Source organism: Manis javanica, chromosome 1 (assembly GCF_040802235.1).
Source record: "Manis javanica isolate MJ-LG chromosome 1, MJ_LKY, whole genome shotgun sequence".
Classification (NCBI taxonomy): Eukaryota; Metazoa; Chordata; class Mammalia; order Pholidota; family Manidae; genus Manis; species Manis javanica.
Genome location: NC_133156.1, coordinates 26,465,786 through 26,475,162, shown reverse-complemented (window position 1 = coordinate 26,475,162; position 9,377 = coordinate 26,465,786). Strand labels below are relative to the sequence as shown.

Below are 9,377 nucleotides of genomic sequence, written 5' to 3'. Positions count from 1 at the left end.
TTCGTTTGCAGACCTAAAGTAGAAGAGGATGAGGTGGATCAATGAGGAAGAAATGCCTCATATCAAGGCTGGTCAGACCCTGGCTTTCTGCCCAGAGACTCCCCAATTTTCTTTTGCAGCCATGTCTATGCTTGTATCTGGGCTCTAGCAGCCTGACATCCATGTGAGACTTTTCATTATCTTGTACTTCATTCCCACCTTTCTCTCAAATTCTCTCTCCTCTATTTTTCCTACTTGCTTCTCAGTCTGCCCTTAACTCTCATTTCATGTTGATTTAGCCACTTCCTCTTCTCAGGCCTCCCACCTTCTGCAGCCTCCACAAGGACTTTGGCCTTGAGAAGGTCTGGCAGAGGATATGCTTTTTACCCCAGTTTTCACTCAGTGGTTCATTTATTTGTTAACAACAACAAAATGTATATATATGAATTTGGACACCAGCTGAGTGTCTGACACTGTGCTGAGATTTTACATATCTAACAAGATTTGTTCATCCAGTTTTTAACAAATATTTATTCATGACCTTCACTGTGCTGGGAACTGTGGCAAATGGTAGAACAGTAAGAGCATGACCAGTGTTGCTTGAAGGGTGGAGGTGATGAAAAGGGGTTCATGTACTGCATATTTAAGGGCCATTTCAAATGGCAATACACTTTATAAAGCACATACATTTTAATAAATCATTTACAAAATGGATGCTGTCTGTATCACAATATAGAACATTACCATCCCCTGAAGCCAGCCTTGTATCCCTTTCCAGTCATTATCTACCCAAAGTATCTACTTTTATAATTTCTATTGCTTTGAATTTGCTTATGTTTGACTAAATGAAATTATTTTTGTTCATGAGAGGGACTGACTTATAACTTTCCTTTTCAAAAATGTCTTTTTCAGGTTTTGGTATAAAGACGTGGTGGCTTCATCAAGTTGGAGATGTTTTTTCTGTTCTTTAGAAACATCTGTGTAAGATTGGTGTTGTTTCTTTTTTAAATGTCTGGAAGTGTTGACTGGTGAAGCTGTCTGGGTCTGGAGGTTTCTTATAGGTAGGTTTTCATTTACAGACTCAAGTTAATTCAATAGATATAGAACTATTAAGATTATATATTTCTTTTTGTGTTGGTTTTAGTAAGTTTATTTTTCTAGACATTTGTCCATTCTGTATACATTTTCACATTTATTTGCATAAATTACTATAATTCTCTTATCTTGTTAGTTTATAGAATCTATAGTTATGTCTTTTTATTTTCATGTTGGGGATTTGTGCTTTTTTTTCTTGATTATTCTTACTAGGGATTAGTTACTTCATATATAACCAGATTTAAATTTTTTTCTATATTATAAATATCTTTTCTTTCTTGGCTCTCACCTTATGCATTTTTTTGGTTTTGTTGAGTTTGTCTTTTTTTCTGGTTTCTTGAAATGGATGCTTAGATAATTGTTTTTTTTTACAATTTCTCACACTCTAATATACATATTTAAGGCTTTGTATTTTCTCCTGAACTTTAATTTAGATGCATCCTACAAGTTAAGTTATATTTTCAATATAATACAGTTCAAAATATTTTCTGGTATCCACTCTGCTCTAGTCTTGATTCTTAGCAGTGTTTGGAAATACACTGTTTGCCATTCTATTCTTTCCCTACTTATAGTGCAGCTTTGAAAAGTCTGCTACAAGTCTTATTTTTATCCTTTAAAGGTAATGCATTCTTTTTTTCCTGGTAGTTTTTAATGTTTTACTGACTTGGGTTCTTTTTTTTTCTTTTTTTTTTTGTATCATTAATGTACAATTACATAAGCAACATTATGGTTACTAGATTCCCCCCATTATAAAGTCCCCACTACATACTCCATTACAGTCACTGTCCGTCAGTGTAGTAAGATGCTATAGAATCACTACTTGTCTTCTCTGTGTTGTACTGGCTTTCCAACGTCCCCCCCCACATTATGTGTGCTAATCGTAATGCCCCTTTTACCCCCTTATCCCTTCCTTCCCACCCATCCTCCCCAGTCCCTTTCCCTTTGGTAACTGTTAGTCCCTTCCTGGGTTCTGTGAGTCTGCTGCTGTCTGACTTGGGTTCTTATTAGTTGCATATGATGCACGTAGGTTTCCCCACTCCCCAAGGAATCAAACACAATTTATTTTAGAACTAACAGATTGAATAAATGAAAGTTTTATGCTAAGCTTTCCTGATAGCCATTTTCTCACCAGGTTCCATGTTATCAATTTTATCAGTCCCATCAGTAGCCTTCATACTATTCGAAAGGATATACAAATTGTGTCATTTCTGTTGTTTAAATAGTCAAGTTTGAAAACAACTATCTTTCTGGTCTTTGTGTTTTAGAACAATTCTTAAAAATACATTTATTATGCTCCTAGCCCACACGTGTTCAATTAAGTTCTTCTAAAAATAACTTAAAGTAAGAGAATAATTTACTTTATACATATTAAAAAACAGAACTCATCCATTTTCTTCAGTGTTCCATGAAGGGTCCAACCAAATAGATGTAGTTTTCTATTTTGGCTTCTCTGTTTTAATAACCAGAGAAAATCCCTTTGTTGTTTTCAGCTTGGTTTCAACATGGTGCTATCAATATCCTTTTCTTCCTTTGAATCTTGATGATCTGGCATCCAACCATAGTATTTGATGTTCAAAAAATTAATATTTTGAAGCTTTGCAGTGTCCTTCCTTCAGACACTGACAGGGGGATTTTCCTTCCTGGAGCACACAATCCAACTGAAGGAGACATGAGCCAGGGTTCTTTTTCATGCCCTTGCCTGCACCCACGCTGTACTCTGGCTTGTCCTGGTAATACGGGCACTGAGCCTCCCTCGCACCCACTGTGGCCTCCACCTGCCTCAGTCCTCAAAGGCTGCCAAGGTTTGGTTTTATTTATGAATATCCTTCTTGGGGCTCATAGAGATCTTCTGAATTTGTCTGGATGCATTTCATCAAAAGTATTTCTTTAACTATTGCTTCTTCACTCCTCTCCATCTAGAATCCGAGTTACACATGTGAAGACCTTTTCATGATGTTCCATGTGTTACTTATACCCATTTCTGCATTGTCTATTTTTTTCCCTTTCTCTGCATCAATCTGGATCTTTTCTACTCCTTTCACTAATCTTTTCTTCTGCGGTGTTTAATCTGGTTTTACAATTATATTTAGAATTACTTTCATTGGTTTTGATTTTTAGGCTGGCATTTTCACTTCTTTTTTCTTTTTTAAAAATAGATTCCAGTTCTCTGGAGAAATTCTCTTTTTATCTATTTTCTGGAACATAATAGTCATAATTACTTTAAAGTTCCTGTCTGATAATTCTATTATCTGGGTTATCTACTGGTATGTTTCCATTGCCTGATATTTTAAAATTGGATTTTGGTCATTTGTACCTGTTTATTGTTATCCCTGGTATTTTTGCAGTGAATACCTTAAATGGTATATGAAAAATTATAGTGGCTCTGAATCAGGATTAAATTTCCTTTTGGCTGTCGGAATATGGACAGATCACCTTGATCTGACCATGTATTAAGATGACTTCAAGCTGTGTTTCAGACTTTGTGAGGGGTGACAGCTTTTTTCTTTTATTTTTTTTAAAGGAAAAATTGGTATATAAAATTATATAAGTTTCAGGTGTACTACATTATGATTTGACATTATATGCACTACAAAGTGATCTCCACCAAAAGTCTAGCTACCACCCTCACCATATGAGGGGTGTCTATTTCTAACTTTCCATCCCCCTTGGGGACAGCCCATCAGGGCCTCGGCTGAAAGCCAGGACTTCTCTTTGGTGGCCCTGTTGAATTTTTGTTTCCCCAGTTCTAGGGGACTGCCAGAGTCATTATTTAGCCTTTTTACCTCTTGGCAGCTGCTTTTTCAAAAACGATCTTTCAATTTTATTTTGTAATAAAGACTTGACCATCCTGCTTGAAGTAACCCCCCATCACTATCATTCATTTTGTTTTATATTGAGATTTATGGAAAAGCTCCCATGTACCTTTCACCCAGTTTTCTCTAGTATGAATATCTGACATAATGCAGTACATTTGTCAAAACTAAGGCAGGAATATTGGTACATTCCTATTAACTACAGACTTGATTTGGATTTCTCCAGTTTTTTCTTTATTGCCCTTATGCTGTTCCAAGATCCAGTCCCGGATACCACACTACATTTAGTCATCAGGTTTCTTTAGTTTCCTCTGAACTGTGACAGATTCTCAGTCTTTCCTTTTTTTTTATGACCTTAATAACTTTGACAAGTGCTGGTCAGGCATTTTGTAGAATGTCACTCAGTTTGAGTCTGTTTTTTTTTTCATGATTAGACTGAGGCTATGAGTTTTTGGAAGAATATCACAGCAATGAAGTGTCCTTCTTGTCACATGATATCAGCGGTACAGGCATATCACCCTGATTTATCACTGTTGATGGTGACCTTGATCATTTGGGTAAGGTAGTGTTTGACAGGTTTCTCCACTGTAGAGTTACTGCTTTTCCATTCCCAGACTCTGTTCTTTAGAAGTGAGTCATTAAGTCCAGCTCTCACTCAAAGAGAGAGAAATTAGCTCCAGCTTCTGGGGATAACTAGCAATATTTGCTTGGATCCTCAGACTCTCACCACATACATATGCATCTCAGAATTTGGCAAATGCATTGGTGAGAAACTGCATGCAGAGCTTGGGGATCTCTTCCCTGGTGTTCTTTTTTCTCAAGGGTCTTGGCTTCTCAATTTCTGGCTGCCTGTGACTAAGTTTTTTGTCCTTCCAGCCCAGTGAAACTGCTAGGCCACTGTTTTCGATTTTGCCTTTTTGTTCTGCAATGAGAATCAGAAATGCAGAAATGCCCTGAGTGGAGAAAACACCAATTTAGGACCTATCTCAATATGTGTTCCTTTCCTCTGGCCCTTCAAGTCATACACAGCTGCCCTGGTTGCTCCTTGTTTCCTTCAAACACCTCAGTTGACTTTTGATCCATTTTTTATAGTTGTTCTCAGAAGAAGGGTTTGTCAGATACAGATCACTTCTTTGCGGCTGGGAGGCTGTGCGAGCCCCGGCGTCCCCACCAGTACTCTGCGGTGTGCTCACGGCCACCCTCATCTGCCTGCCATTTGGCCTTTCTGCAGGGCTCAGCGGCTACTTTTCTACTTCTCTTTTTCCACCAGGCACTTCTGTTCTGTTGCCCCAACTTCTATCTTTCTGCCCAACCCATAGTCCACTTTTTACACAGTATCCAGAGTCATCTTTAAAAATTAAATTTTTGCGTTGAATTTCTTTTGCACTTAGAATGAAATACAATTCCTCATCACAGGCTTCTTTGATCAGCCCTGACCTCTCCTCATGCCACTGTCTCCTTATCTCATCAAGCTACAGATTTCATTTGCCTTTGAGTCCAGATTGTCATACAGTAAGTTCTTGTTATTCATAGTTAAATGCTACTCCTCTATAAAGCCTTTCCTGACCATTCTCCTTTAAGTACCTCTTCCCCATTACTATCATTCATTTTTTAAATTTTTCTTCATGACAATTATCCTTATCTAAATTTGTTTTGTTCATTTATGTATTTACTTTTTCATTTTAGAATATAAGCAACACAATAATAGGAACTTTCTTCTCCACTGTATTGCTAGTGCCTATAGTAATTCTTGCATATAGTAAGATTTAAATGAATGAATGAAATCCTACAGAATTTATTTACTATGAGACATGCACTGTGACTCATGTTTCTGATAACTCTCTCATTAAATTGTCACAGTAACCCTATAGAAATAAGAGAGTCTCTTCTTGTCCTCATGTTCCAGAGGAGTAATATTTAAGGCACAGGGAGATTAAAGCATGTCATTCAGTTTTAGCAGGTGACTAACTGGTTGTACTGGGATTTAGCCACAACCTGTACTTTTAACCCATATCATTTTTGATCTCTAGTGTACTTTAGGTTATTTATAATAACCAGCTAAGTTTATGTCTTGCCAATGGGTTTCAGCCCCAGGCAAGTTCGCTATGGATTCAGTGTGACCAAAGAAAATGACAGCAAAATGTTCTTGGGGTGAAAGGGTTATACCCAACTTTATTTCCAGGTGGCAGGTCAGTCACTAGAATCCCATTCACTCAGAGTGAGTCTGCATGCAGCAAGCCGGTCTCTTCTTCTGGGCCTCTCTGTCCGCACAGCCATCCCCGGGGCCTCTCTGCACAGTTGTCCTGCACAGCCGTCCTCTGGGCCTCTGTCCTTGGTGCTGCCACCACTCCAGCCTCTGCTCTGCAGCCTCGCAGCCCTGCCATCGTGTTGCACGCGGAGCACTGGGCGGAGCTCTTTTTATAGAGTCAACAGCCATGTATTGCCCACAGGTGTGCAGTGAGCTTGTCAACCAGGGCCAGGTGAGAATCCTGGCCACAGGAACTCTCATTTTATCCACAGTTTACTATTAATTTTACATGTGGCAACTTCCTATCAACTAAAGAATAGTTTGCTTGATGAAAAAGTAGGGTGTTATTGTGGATTTCTTTTTTGGGTTTCTACCAGAAGAGTTTTGAGAATAGACACATCTGTTGTGTTTGCCCAACCAACACCCATTTGTCATTCTTCTGATAATAGCACCCAGATTTTCCACGAAGAACAGGCTTTGCCTCACCCACTGTCAGTCCAGGTGGCTTGGCTGCGGTTGGCCCAAGATCCCGGGGTAGGAGGGCCTGACACAGGACTGCCTAATCAATATAATCCCATACCTGAATAGGAACTGGCTCGGGAATAAATACATGACCCAAGTTTACTCAGTCACAGTTAATTAGATTTAGTGCTTTGAGGAAGGAAGAGAGCTCACTGTCCCCTCCCCCCACCAAAACCCAACAAAGAGGAGGATAAATTGACCAATTAATTTATTTTGTCTTTAACCCAGTTTCAGTGGTATTTCTCTTCCCTTTACACCTAAAAGAGCCCTGATTCATATAGTGCTCAATAAATGCTTCTTGATGGTTGATTGATTATGTGGGCATAAAACCTAAATCACAGGCAGAAGGTGCCTCACTTGACCTTACAGAAGCTCACCACCCCCCTCCCTCAGTGCTGTGCTGTGGGCCCTTCACTCTGCAGGAGGGCAGGCTCCCCTTTCTCAGGTGGAGTGATCACGAGCCAGGTGGGGTGGCTGCTGATGCTGAATAGCAATTAGTGAAGCTCTAACTGCAGGAAAATCTCTCAGACATGTCCCGAGTGTCTTAATCTCTCAGTAGGCCTTTTCCTCTCAAGTTAGGTGGCTGAGAATATGTTTGAGCTGTTGATCCTTCTTTTGATCGTGCCTTATAGGATTATTCTGTAATGAGATGGGGCCGGGGAGCTGCAGCTCTGATTTGGTTGCTTCAGCTCACGCTCAGGCCATGTTGCTTCACCCTGACATTTCAGTGTTTTTTACCTTCTCTCTCTGCTTGTGCTGGAATAGAAGCCCCTCAGTGTGGCCCTCACCAAAGCATGTGTCTTCTGATTCCTCCAGCTCCCACCAAACTGTAGAAGTGTCCCGGCCATCTTCAAAGAGGAATAATTCCTTGCACACCCAGGGCATTTTACTTTCATTATCATCTTAGTTCAAGACACTTGTACCTAACCCTAATGGCAACTTGAGGATAGAGCAGGTGTTATTAGTTCCACTTTATAAATGAGGAGGATCAGGCACAGAGAGGGTCGGCTACAGTGTGGCAGATCCATTCAAAGTCCAGGGCTCTCATTATTACACCACCCCAGACCCTCTGACTACCCGGTTCTTTGAAACAGCAGATGGTCAGTAACACCTCTTATGTTTTAAGATCAGGCTTGAACAACGGCTACTCTGTGTCATCTTCACATATGACCCAGCTGGAAAAGATCTTTCCTCTGAACTTCTACAGCTCTCCTTCAGGTAGTCCTACAGTTACATAGTTTTCTACCTTGTAATATAACCATTTGTGTATATTTTTATCTTCTCTCCAAGAATTTAAGCTCCACAGTCCCTTCAGCACATAGATAGCAGAGTGTTTGATCTGTGGTGAGGATCCAGGCAATGTTTATTTGAGCATGTGAATGTGGATAAAGTGAAGTCTTCTGTGCACAGGATTCTCACCTGGCTCTGGTCGGCTTGCTCACTACACACGTGTGGGCAATACATTGTTACTGACTCTATATAAAGAGTTCCACCCAGTGCTGTGGGCAACATGGTGGTAGAGCTGCAAGGGTGCAGGAGAGCAGAGCAGAGGCTGGAGTGGTGGCATCTCAGAGAACAGAGACTGAGATGGCTGCAGGGGCAGAGAGGCCCAGAGGCAGGGACCAGCTTGCTGCATGTGGACTTGCTCTGAGTGGATGGGATTCTAGTGATTGACCTGCCACTGTGGGAATAAAGTTGGGTATAAACCCTTTCACCCCAAGAATGTTCCACTGTCATTTCTTTGGGCTCATTGAATCCATAGTGAATTTGTCCAGGGTTGAAACCCATTGGCAAGACAGTGAACAAGTAATAAATGCTTTAGTATGCTTTTCTGTGGGGATGGTATCTCTGAAGGGACCAGAAGTATTGTTTCCAAAGTACCTAGAGGATTGTTAAGTGGAAGAAGGGTTGAATCTCTTCTGTGCCATCCAAGGAGGCAGAAATAAAACCAGTGGGGTAGACATTTTAAGCAGACATATTTCAGCTCAATACAGGATTGTTTTGGAGCCAAAGTTCTTGCGAGGTGATGGGGTGGTCTTACGAGATGGTTAAGGTCTGAGGGCAGGTACTGGGTGTTCCCTTGGCAGGGATAGTGCAGAGGAGATTCAAACATCTTAGGAGGGACTGGGTTTCTTGGTCTGTTCTTACTCACACCTTCATGTTCCAGAGATGCGCAGTGTAGCTGGCTAAGGAATGCTCCTGGGAGCAAAGGTTATATTCAACAGATAAGTCTTTATTCATTTAATATACAGATAGGCAGTGGTCACATGACCAAGACTGTGGGCTCTGGGGTTCAAATTCTGGCTTCCCTACTTACTAATGTGTGACCTTGGGAAAGTTAATTAACATCTCTGAACCTCACTTCCCCTACCTATAAATGGTGATTATAATGCTGCTTACCTCATTGGGATTTTGTGTCATCATGCGTGAAGAGCACTTATCATGTAGCCTAGCACAGAGAAAGTGCCCACTTACTACCACTGTTGTTTTTGTTACCACCACTTCCCTTCTCCCACATGGTCCCTAGTCTGTGTCTGTGACCTGCACTTCCTGGGGGCTGTCTCAATGTTTCGCTTCTAGTAGTATCTCAGGGCTCTGTCAGAAGAGGTCTGCGCAGGTCCTCTAGAGAATCCAGAGCTTGTGCCTCTGAGCAGTCAGTTGATAGCTGCCTGTGAGGCTGGAGACCTGAGCCTTTGAGGCCTCCGGCCACTTTCCAAAGC

At 40.8% G+C, this 9,377-nt stretch overlaps 1 pseudogene; it reads right to left on the bottom strand.

The window, feature by feature from the left end:
* Positions 1-2,585: 2,585 nt before the first annotated feature.
* On the bottom strand, positions 2,586-9,078 carry LOC140843352 (cytochrome c oxidase assembly factor 5 pseudogene; annotated as a pseudogene).
* Between the last annotated feature and the right edge of the window lie 299 nt (positions 9,079-9,377).